General features: G+C 44.8%; 1 non-coding gene across 1 annotated transcript; it reads left to right on the top strand.

Moving 5' to 3' along the window:
* The first annotated feature begins 276 nt into the window (after window positions 1–276).
* Trnaa-ugc lies at window positions 277–350 on the top strand. Its single transcript has one exon. It is a non-coding gene; the product is annotated as a tRNA-Ala (tRNA).
* The last annotated feature ends 10,071 nt before the right edge of the window (window positions 351–10,421 follow it).

Below are 10,421 nucleotides of genomic sequence, written 5' to 3'. Positions count from 1 at the left end.
CCCCGGCAGTCCCACATTTCCAACTTATTGTCCACGTACTACATTTGTAGTGCCCTACCCACTAGCTGCAAGATCACCAATGGTATCTGTTATTTCGGACATGTCCATTGCTCGAACTCTTACGGGAAGCGGTACATTGACTGCCTCGAGTAATGAGTATAGTGGCCAGGGGCACTACAAACGTAGTGTGTGGACAGTAAGTTGGAAATGTGGGTCTCACGGGAAGCGTGCCGGAGATAAGTCCCTGCAGTCGCACTGTCGTCTGTATCCTCTGCGTCCTTGATGGCTCAGTCGGATAGAGCGTCTGCCATGCAAGCAGGAGATCCCGGGTTCGAGTCCCGGTCGGGGCACACATTTTAAACTATCCCCGTTGATATTTATCAACGCCTAACGGTCTGGATTTCATTGTAATTTCCTTCGAGAGCTGCAAGATCACCAATGGTATCTGTTCTTTCGGACATATCAAAGTTCCAACATCGTATAAGTCACATCTGTGTGCGGCCGACCGCCTCGAGAGGGATCAGACGGGTTTGTGCCAGCTTGTTGCGAAGATGACAGACGCTTCGCCAGGCTACTCACCGTGCTTTTGTTCACTGCCAGGTCTTCGTAGACACCCTGCAAGTGCCCGTGAGTAACAGCGATGCTCCGGTTTCCCACGAAAGAAAGTCAATGACAACTCTCTGCTTGGAACGCACCTCCGTTACAGACGCCATTCCGAAGACAACGAACAGCTCCGCCACCTGTCGAAACTTCATGGCGCTATAGGGACTGAAACAGGAATATTCCACAATGTCCCACTACTAATTCCGCATTTTTTTTCAACAGAAATTGGATGAGAATAATGTGTTGCACTACTTATTGAACGCTCCTCGTATAATTCCGTTAAGTAACGTACCGTAGTATGGTTTAGTGTGTAGAATATAGCTGTCAGAAAACAAAAACAATTTAGTAAATGCTTAAGAATTCGATAGTAGCATGCCTTCCCCAAAATCTCACATAAAAACGCTCCATCAGCCGGAACCCGAGGAAACTTTCTCTTACTCATTACTATTGTGTATGGAAGCTGAGACGGCGTTCAAGATATTGATTCGAAACAACAGACGAGACAATGATAAAGCAAGGTAACCTAAAATCCACACAACCGCCAGCTAGAAAGCTTTGTTTTTCGAACGCTGAAAGTATTCTGCTCACAGAATTTCTACCAAACACGTAAACCATTACTACAGACACCTGTGTTTTGGGAAGCAAGTATACACGATGCTGGCGACACAGAACCGCAGGGAGAATTTGTCAGCTTGTGTTCGGCCCGTCCGGAATGTGCTGCATGCCAATGAGGCTGCGCAGTGCACACACACACACACACACATCACACGCTGCTGTCGAGGAGCGTGGCTCTCTTTGTGTAGCTATAATACCATATGGTCTTGGCGAGAACAGGCTCATCCAAATCATTTTCTGGTTCGGGCCCTGAAAAATATCTTCATGCGGGTGCAAATTTATCGATATAAAAAAATCTCAATTAGCAGGTACTCGATTGCGCTTGGGATCAAATGCAACGACGGCAAAAGGATATAAAAAAAGACATGTCTGTCACCACGACCATTTCATTTCCATGATGAAATGTTACCAAATGGTAACTGTATGTTGAAACGGTGGTTAAGCATTTGTTTCAGGCTGATGACCAATGTGAGCTTACATTAATGGTATCAGCTGTTATGTATGTATTCTTTTTAAGTTTCTCGTTACTATGTCTTTTTTAATTTATTGTATGCCACTAAGCAATAAAAAAATGATAAGATTAATCTTCAACTACAATTAAATTGCGATTTACAAGTTCAGTGAATCTTGAGTATAATTTGCAGTCCAGTTTCTTCACATTTTGCGTACAAAAACTTCTTAATCACTCAACATTTCTTTACTTATGTCCGGCCAGATAGCTGAGTGGTCAGGGCGACGGTCTGTCACGCCAAGGAGCCAGGGTTCGATTCCCGGCTAGGTTGGAGATTTTCTCAGGGACTGGGTATTGTATTGTCATTATTAGCATTTCATCATCAGCATCATCAGTGGAATGCAACGGGAAACCACCACTGGAATTATTTCCCTAGACGCTCATGCGGTGGACCTCTCTGACGAGGCTTCCCCCATGACAAGACCTGCCGTAAGGCAGAACACAAAATTCTTTACTTTTAGTTTCGGCTATCACCATCATTGGATCAAAATTTAGAACTTGAAAAACAACGTTCATTGTCAGCTTCAACTAAAAATATGCCTAAGACAGATAATGGAAGTTCCTCTGCGTTGTAGACCTTAACTCATATTGCAACCGTGGCCGTTTGGTCCCTTTGACAATATGACACGGTCTTCAAACGATAAGAATATTTATGGAATTGACTCTGAGCACTATGGGACTTAACATCTCAGGTCATCAGTCCCCTAGAACTTAGAACTACTTAAATCTAACTAACCTAAGGACATCACACACATCCATGCTCGAGGCAGGATTCGAACCTGCGACGTAGCGGCCGCGCGGTTCCAAACTATAGCGCCTATAACCGCTCGGGCACTCCGGCCGGCAGTTAGCCGAAGTTCATTATTGAATATGAAGGGGTTCTTTCATAGTTCCAGCTGCCGTCTCGCTCTCAATTCTGTAAACTGATTCGTTCCACATCATTTAGATAAAAAAATCGTTCAAATGATCAATGGAACACGTAACTGACGAATGGGAAACATGTTACATTCTTTGGAGTAGAACTCCTCGACCAAGTTAAGACGTCGTGACACAGTGGAAAATCACAGCAGAAGAAAACCAAGGGAAACTAAACGGGATTTAGTAGATCACCAGATGGCCTTCACGCTTTACTGACACCGCTTTGCATATCACATTTCGGGCTGATCAGCACCCCAAAAAGTTATTCATAGGAAGAAATCACTTTCGTTCGATAGAGATCGCATTATACAACATCCGCACTATTTTCTATTAGCTTTCCCTCTTTTTCGGCCTACTGATGGAATTTTTGTCTTGGTTTCAGGAAATCAATGTAACACATCTGGCACCGTTTTTAAAACATAAACGATATCCTGGAGTGTGACGTGAGGAGCCGAAATACTTAAAAATGATTAAGGGAGAACAAGTGGACCTTTACTGCTTTAATTGACTTTGTGAAAGAATGTGGCAGGATATATAATTAGGAGTAGGTTTCTCTGGTACTAAGGGAAACAAATTTGAACAAAGGCAGAGGAAGGATGTGGATTTGGTGCTAAGGTGAGGCCGCAGTTGTGGGAGATGGGACTCGAGCACTACGAAATACTATTAAAAAAATAGTAGCCAGAAAGGCGAGTTTCTCTCACATTATTTAACGTATACTCCCAAACCGGTTTACATGAAGTGAGAGGAAAAACTAGAAGTACGAGGGATGAAAGTAAAGAAAGAAAGAATGAAAATACGTTCTGTGGACAGTATCAGTAAAAGAGACAGACATTTTGAGTCGTTGTCCGTCCTTGGCACAAGTGCTTTTATACTGGGAAGTGAATGGAACTGACGTTTGTAAGTTACTGTTGTCGTTGTGGTCTTCAGTCCGAAGACTGGTTTGATGCAGCTCTCCATGCTATTCTATCCTGTGCGAGCTTCTTTATCTCCGAGTAACTACTGCATCCTACATCCTTCAGAATGCGCTTACTGTATTCATCTCTTGGTCTCCCTATAAGATTTTTACCTCTTAGACTCCCTCCAGTACTAAGCTGGTGATTCCTTGATGCCCCAGAATGTGTCCTACCAACCGATCCCTTCTTTTGATCAAGTTGTGCAACAAATTTCTTGTTTCCTCAATTCTATCCAGTACCTAGTTAGGCGATCTACCCATCTAGTCGTCAACATTCTTCTGTAGCTCCATGTTTCAAAATCTTCTATTTTCTTCTTGTCTAACCTGTTTATCGTCCGTATTTCACTTCCACACATGGCTACACTCCAGACAAATACTTTCATCAAAGACTTCTTAACACATCTATATTCGATGTTAACAAATTTACCTTCTTCAGAAATACTTTTCTTGTCATTACTGGTCTACATTTTACGTTCTCTCTGCTTCAGCCATCATCAGTTATTTTGCTGCCTAAATAGCAAAACTCATCGGCTACTTTACGTGTCTCGTTTTGTAATCTGTTTCCATTAGCATCATCTGATTTAATTCGACTGCATTCCTTGTTTTGCTTTTATTGGTGTACATCATGTACCAACCGTTCAACACACTGTCCATTCCGTTCAACTGCTCTTCCAAGCCTTTTGCTGTCTCTGTCAAAATTGCAATGTCATCGTCAAACTTCAAAGCTTTTATTTCTTTTCCCTCAGATGTAATTCCTACTCCAAATTTTTCTTTTGTTTCCTTTACTGCTTGTCTTTCGCTCCTTGTATTTTGCCCCTACTACCTTCAGAATTTCAAAGAGAGTATTCTATGTTCCAGTCAATATTGTCAAAAGCTTTCTCTAAGTCTACAAATGCTATAAACGTAGATTTGCCTTTCCTTAATCTATCTTCTAGATATGTCGTAGATTCAGTATTGCCTACATTTCTCCAGAATCCAAACTGATCTCCCCCGAGGTCGGCATCTATCAGTTTTTCCATTCTTTTGTAAGGAATTCGTGTTAGTATTGTGCAACCATGACTAATTAAACGGATAGTTCCGTAATTTTCAAACATGTCAGCACGTGCTTTCTTTGGAATTGGGATTATTACATTCTTCTTGAAGTGTGATGGCATTTCGCCTGTTTCATACATCTTGCTCACGAGATAGAAGAGTTTTGTCATGGCTGGCTCCCGCAAGGCTATCAGTTGTTCTGACGGAATATCATTTACTCCTGTGGCCTTATTTCGACTTAAATCTTTCAGAATTCTGTCAAATTGTTCTCGCAGTATCGTATCTTTTATCTCATCTTCATCTACGTCCACTTCTCTTTCTATAATATTGCCTTCAAGTTTATCGCCTTTGAACAGACCCTCAATATACTTCGATCATCTTTCAAATTTCACTTTTTTGCTTATGACTGGTTTTACATCTGAGCCCTTCATATTAATACAGCTGCTTCTCTTCTCCCCAAAGGCCTCTTTAATTTTCCTGTAGGCGGCATCTATCTCTTCCGTAATTAAATATCTTGTAAATCCTTACATTTGTCCTCTAGCCATTCTTGCTTAGCCATTTTGCACTTCCTGTCAGTCTGATTTTTTAAACGTTTGTATTCCCTTTCGCCTGCTTCATTTGCTGCATTTTCATATTTCCTCCTTTCATCAATTAAATTCAGTATCTATTGTGTTATCCAAGGATTTCTACTAGGTCTCATCTTTTTACCTATTTGATCCTCTGCTGCCTTCACTATTTCGTCTCTTAAAGCTACCCATACGTCTTCTACTGTATTCCTTTCCCTTGTTCTAGTCAACCTTTGCCTAACGTTCCCTCTCAAACTCTCAGCAACCTCTGATTCGTCCAACTTATGTAGGTCCTATATCTTCAGTTTCCTATCTTTCTCCAATTTATTCAGTTTTAATCTAGAGCTCATAACAACAAAATTGTCGCCAGAGTCCCGTTGGCATATAAACTTGTACTAGTTTGGATGGTGTGGACTTCGTGCTATCTTGGGTACAATAATGCGTTCACTATGCTGTTCACAGTAGCTTACCCTCATTCATATTTTTTAATTCATTATCAAGTCTACTCATGCATTACCCCTATTTGATTTTGTATTTATAACCACGTATTCACCTGACCAGAAGTCCTGTTTCCCCTGCCACCGAACTTTTCTAATTCCCGCTATGTCTAACTTGAACAGATACATTTCCATTATTAAATTTCCTAATCTACCTATCCAACTAAGGGATCTAAGATTTCACACTCCGATCCGTATAATGCCAGTTTTGTTTCTCTTAATGATGAATTCGCGCGGGATTAGCCGCGCGGTCTGAGGCGATGCAGTCCTGGACTGTGCAGCTGGTCCTGGCGGAGGTTCGAGTCCTCCCTCGGGCATGGGTGTGTGTGTTTGTCCTTAGGATAATTTAGGTTAAGTAGTGTATAAGCTTAGGGACTGATGACCTTAGCAGTTAAGTCCCATAATATTTCACACATATAACAATGATGCATCCTCCTGAGTAGACCCCACCCGGAGATGCGAATGTTGGGCTATTTTATCTCCGGAATATTTTGCCCAACAGGAAGCCATCATCGTTTACCCATACAATAGCATACTCTTGGGGAAAATTACGGCTGTAATTCCCCTTTGCTTTCAGCCGTTCGCTGTACCAGTACAGCAAGACCGTTTTGGTTGATGTTACAAGGCCAGATTGTTGTCCCTGCAACTACTGAAAAGGCTGCTGCCCCTCTTCAGTAACCACATGTTTCTCTGGCCTCTCAACAGATACCCCCCCCCCAGTTGTGGTTTCACCTTCGGTACAGCTATCTATATCGCTGAGGTACGCAAGCCACCCCACCGATGGCAAGGTCCATCCTCATACATTCGTATAAAGTTAAAATTCGGCGCTGAATCGAGTTGCGAACCCTGACTGCCACCTTTCGTGCAGTGCGGATCTCGGATCCCGTTTCATTGTGGCTGAGAGCTTTAACTTGCCACAGTTTTCTCTTGAATCTAGAAAGAACGCCATGTGAAATATCGTAGGCATCTATGTCGTTCGAATTTCTAGGCAATACCATGTGCGCTGAGCTGTGAATAGGAATTTGGATTGAGGAGCGAAGTGTGCTAGGACAGTCTGTGCAATTGTGCAAAGCCACTGTGCCAGGGTGGCGTAGGGGTTAGCACATCTACCTAGGGAACAGGAGATCCGGGTTCGAATCCTAGCAGAAATTTTCATTCGTCGCACAGTCTGCATATGTACGAGGTGCGACAATAAAGTAATAAGACTAATGTGAAAACAATTTTGCTTACTGTTTTAGTCAAGTTTAGTGTTGTCTCCTTCAAAGTAGTTCCCTTCCGATTGCACACACTTTTTCCAGCGCTTCTGCCACTGATGGTAACATTTCTGGAACGCATCTTCCGTAATATCCTCCAAGACCCTTGTCACAGCTTTTTGGACATGTGTTGTTTGAAAATGGTGCCCCTTGACCACCGTTTTGACTTTTAGAAATAGAAAAAAGTCGCACGGAGCGATATCTGGTGAATAAGATGGCCGTGGTAGTACTGAAATTTGTTTTGGGGTTAAAAATTGCTGTACTGACAGAGCAGTATGGGATGTCACATTATCGTGAAGAGAATCCAATTATTAGCAATGTTGGCATGGACATGAAGAACTCTTTTATGAAGTCTTTCTAAAATTTATTTGTAGTAATATTGGTTAACTGTTTGTGCAGGAGGCACCCACTCTTTATGAACAATTCCCTTGGAATCAAAGAAGCACACAAGCATGGATTTCACCTTTGACTTTGACATGCGAGCTTTTTTTTGTCTGGGTGATCCCTTTGAGCACCATTGCGAACTTTGGCGTTTTTTTCTCTGGATCGTACTGAAAAAACCAACCACACAGGTCATGACTGAGCAGTTGCATCGATGTGCTGCTTGGACTACAGGCAGCTTGTAGACCAAGGTCAAAGATATATTGCCTCCGTAAGCCTGCAGAGTTGCCACATCTTGCAAAGAAAGTCAGTCTCATTATTTTATCGTCACACCTTGTATATCACAGATGTCTGAGACTTGGAAAGGTATCAGAAACCATTTAGTTCCATTTGATTAAAGCACCTATGTCTGAGTTTCAGGCAGGATCCCCCATTTCGTTAGGTGCTCAGGTGCTCTTCCAGTACAGTTGAAGAGCCTCTGCAATGTTGTTCGAGTGCAGAGTAAATACCAAGTGGGCTGAAGAGTGAATGGGAATTTGGATTGTGGATGGAGGTGTGCTACGGTAATCCGTGCAGTTGTGCAAAGCCATTGTGCCAGGGTGGCGTAGTGATTTGCCCATCTGCCTAGTGAGCAGGTGACTCAGGTTTGAATCCCGGTCTTGGCGGAAATTTTCATTCGTCCCTTCAGTCTGCATATTTGGTGACAATCGTTCTCTCCGCAGACCATTTGCCACTAGATTAGGAAAGGAAGGAAGTGACAATGGTGCACAAAGTACCCTCTACTGTCTACCACAAGGTAAGCTGTAGGGTATAGATGTAGATGTAGACGTGGAATTACGTATGCAGATGAAAATAATAGTAATTTGTTGTAGCTCAAGGGCCTGATGAAAATCTTTCAATTGGACGCCACTTTGGCGATTTGCATGTCTCCAATCTACCACAATCATCCAACTGGGGAAAGGAGACCTACAGATTAACGTGAAATCCGAGCCACGTGCTGTTTGTGGCGACTCCGCGCATCCTTGAAAGTAGAGCGCTAGGTTAAAACTACGACTAAACAATACGTTGTCCAACTTAGACTCGATTCCGCGACTTTTCCAGGCACGCGCTTTACCGCTAGACCACCCAACCACATATGTATAGGCAGGTCATTTATAGGTTTTGGTGAGTGAGTTATGTGACATATTTGGCTGTGTCTTTTGACTGCGCTGGATGATGATGATGTTTCGGATAGTGGGGCGCTCAACTGCGCGGTTATCAGCGCCCGTACAAATTCTCAACCTTTGCTCAGTCCAATCTCGCCACTTTCAGGAATGATGATGAAATGATGAGGACTACACAAACACCCAGTCATCTCGAAGCAGGTGAAAATCCCTGACCCCGCCGGGAATCGAACTCGGGACCGCGTCGGTCGTCTGCTGCCAGTTTTCGCCGCACTGTTCTAACGTCGTAAATACCACATTGATTTCTGCGTTTATTCCACGCAGTGTTGCTTGTCTGTTAGCACTGACAACTCCACGCAAACGCCGCTAGCCTCGGTCGTATAGTGAAGGCCATCGGCCGCTGCGTTGTCTGTGGCGTGAGGTGTTCTTGTTGTTGTTATTGTTGTTGTTGTGGTCTTCAGCCTAGAAACTGGTTTGATGCAGCTCTCCATGCTACTCTATCCTGTGCAAGCTTATTCATCTCCAAGTACTTACTGCAACCTACATCCTTCTGAATCTGTTTAGTGTTTTCATCTCTTAGTCTCCCTCTTCGATTTTTACCCTCCGCGCTGCCCTCCTGGCGTGAGGTAATGCCTGAAATTTGGTATTCACAACACAGTTTTGATACTGTGGGCCTCGAAATATCGAATTCGCTAACGATATCCTTAATGGAATGTCCAATGCGTCTAGCTCCAACTACCATTTCGCGTTCAAAGACTGTTGATTCCCGCCGTCCGGCCAAGTCACGTCGGAAACCTTCCCACATGAATCACCTGAGTACAAATGACGACTCTGCCAATGCATTGCCATTTTACATCTTCTGTACACGATACTACCATCGCCTGTGTTTGTCCATATCGCTACTCCATGACCCTTCGTGTACCAGCTATCATAAATTTCAGCTCTCTACCTCTGCCTGTCCCTGAAACAAAGGCGCGTTATCAGTCAGAAGACAGTCAGCCAGACACACAGACGGACAAGAAAGTGATCCTTACAAGGGCACCATTTTTACCGAGATGCGGAACCCTAAAAGGGCGCGTAAGTTGCGAAGAACGCACCAGGAATATTCCTATAGACGCACCAGTCGTGTGGGATCCCCAGGAAAACTCGGGTCATTGAAAAGCGATCACGGCAGCGCGTGGCCGCAGCACGCTCGGCAGGAAACAAGCGGCCGGCGCCTGCGGCGGGGGTTCCCCGAGGGTCGGTCGGCCACAATTAGGCGCTGGCGGGCCCGAGCGCGCAGGTGTCGCGGCCAGATATCGCGCCCGCCTAACGAACGACCAACAATTAAACCGGCCCCAGCCGGCCGCGGCGAGACGACGGCGCTGCGGACCCGCCTGTGTACAGGCGCGACTGTCACGCACTATTTGCTTTTCCCGCTGTCGTTAATTCCGTGCCGGGCTTAATGTTTGTCCGGGCAGGGCCAGTTCGACCTCACGCTGTCCCTACTTCCAATTAACGCCTCCTTCGGCTCCTCCGCCTTTTTTCCTCGTTTTCTTTCCGCCCGCTCCTCTCCTCTGTCCGCCTGGACCTCGCCTCGTCCTTCCGGCTCTCCGCCCCGCGTGTGACTGCGTGTGCGTGCCTGTTTTTTTCCCCTCGTCCTGTTGGTGTTCATCTGATGTGGTGACTCTTCACTGATTGAGCTCTAATTGGTCTCTTGTATGAGATGTCCCCGCGGCGTCGCCTCGGCTGGCCATCCTATCGACGGCGCGACGCTGTCTCCCCAACCGCTCCCCTCCCCCCTCCTCCCTCCCCCTCTGCGACCTCTCCCACTGCTTTGGACGCACTTGATTTGTTGCGCCGGCCGCTGCTCCGTGTACGCCGCTAATTAGTATTACCTGAGGGGCCCGATGCGGCGTGCATTAATTTACAGTCATGTCGGGCGGCGCCG

This window comes from Schistocerca americana, chromosome 3, assembly GCF_021461395.2.
Source record: "Schistocerca americana isolate TAMUIC-IGC-003095 chromosome 3, iqSchAmer2.1, whole genome shotgun sequence".
Lineage (NCBI taxonomy): Eukaryota > Metazoa > Arthropoda > Insecta > Orthoptera > Acrididae > Schistocerca > Schistocerca americana.
The sequence above is the reverse complement of the archived record's forward strand: the minus strand, read 5'-3'. Positions and strand labels throughout refer to the sequence as shown.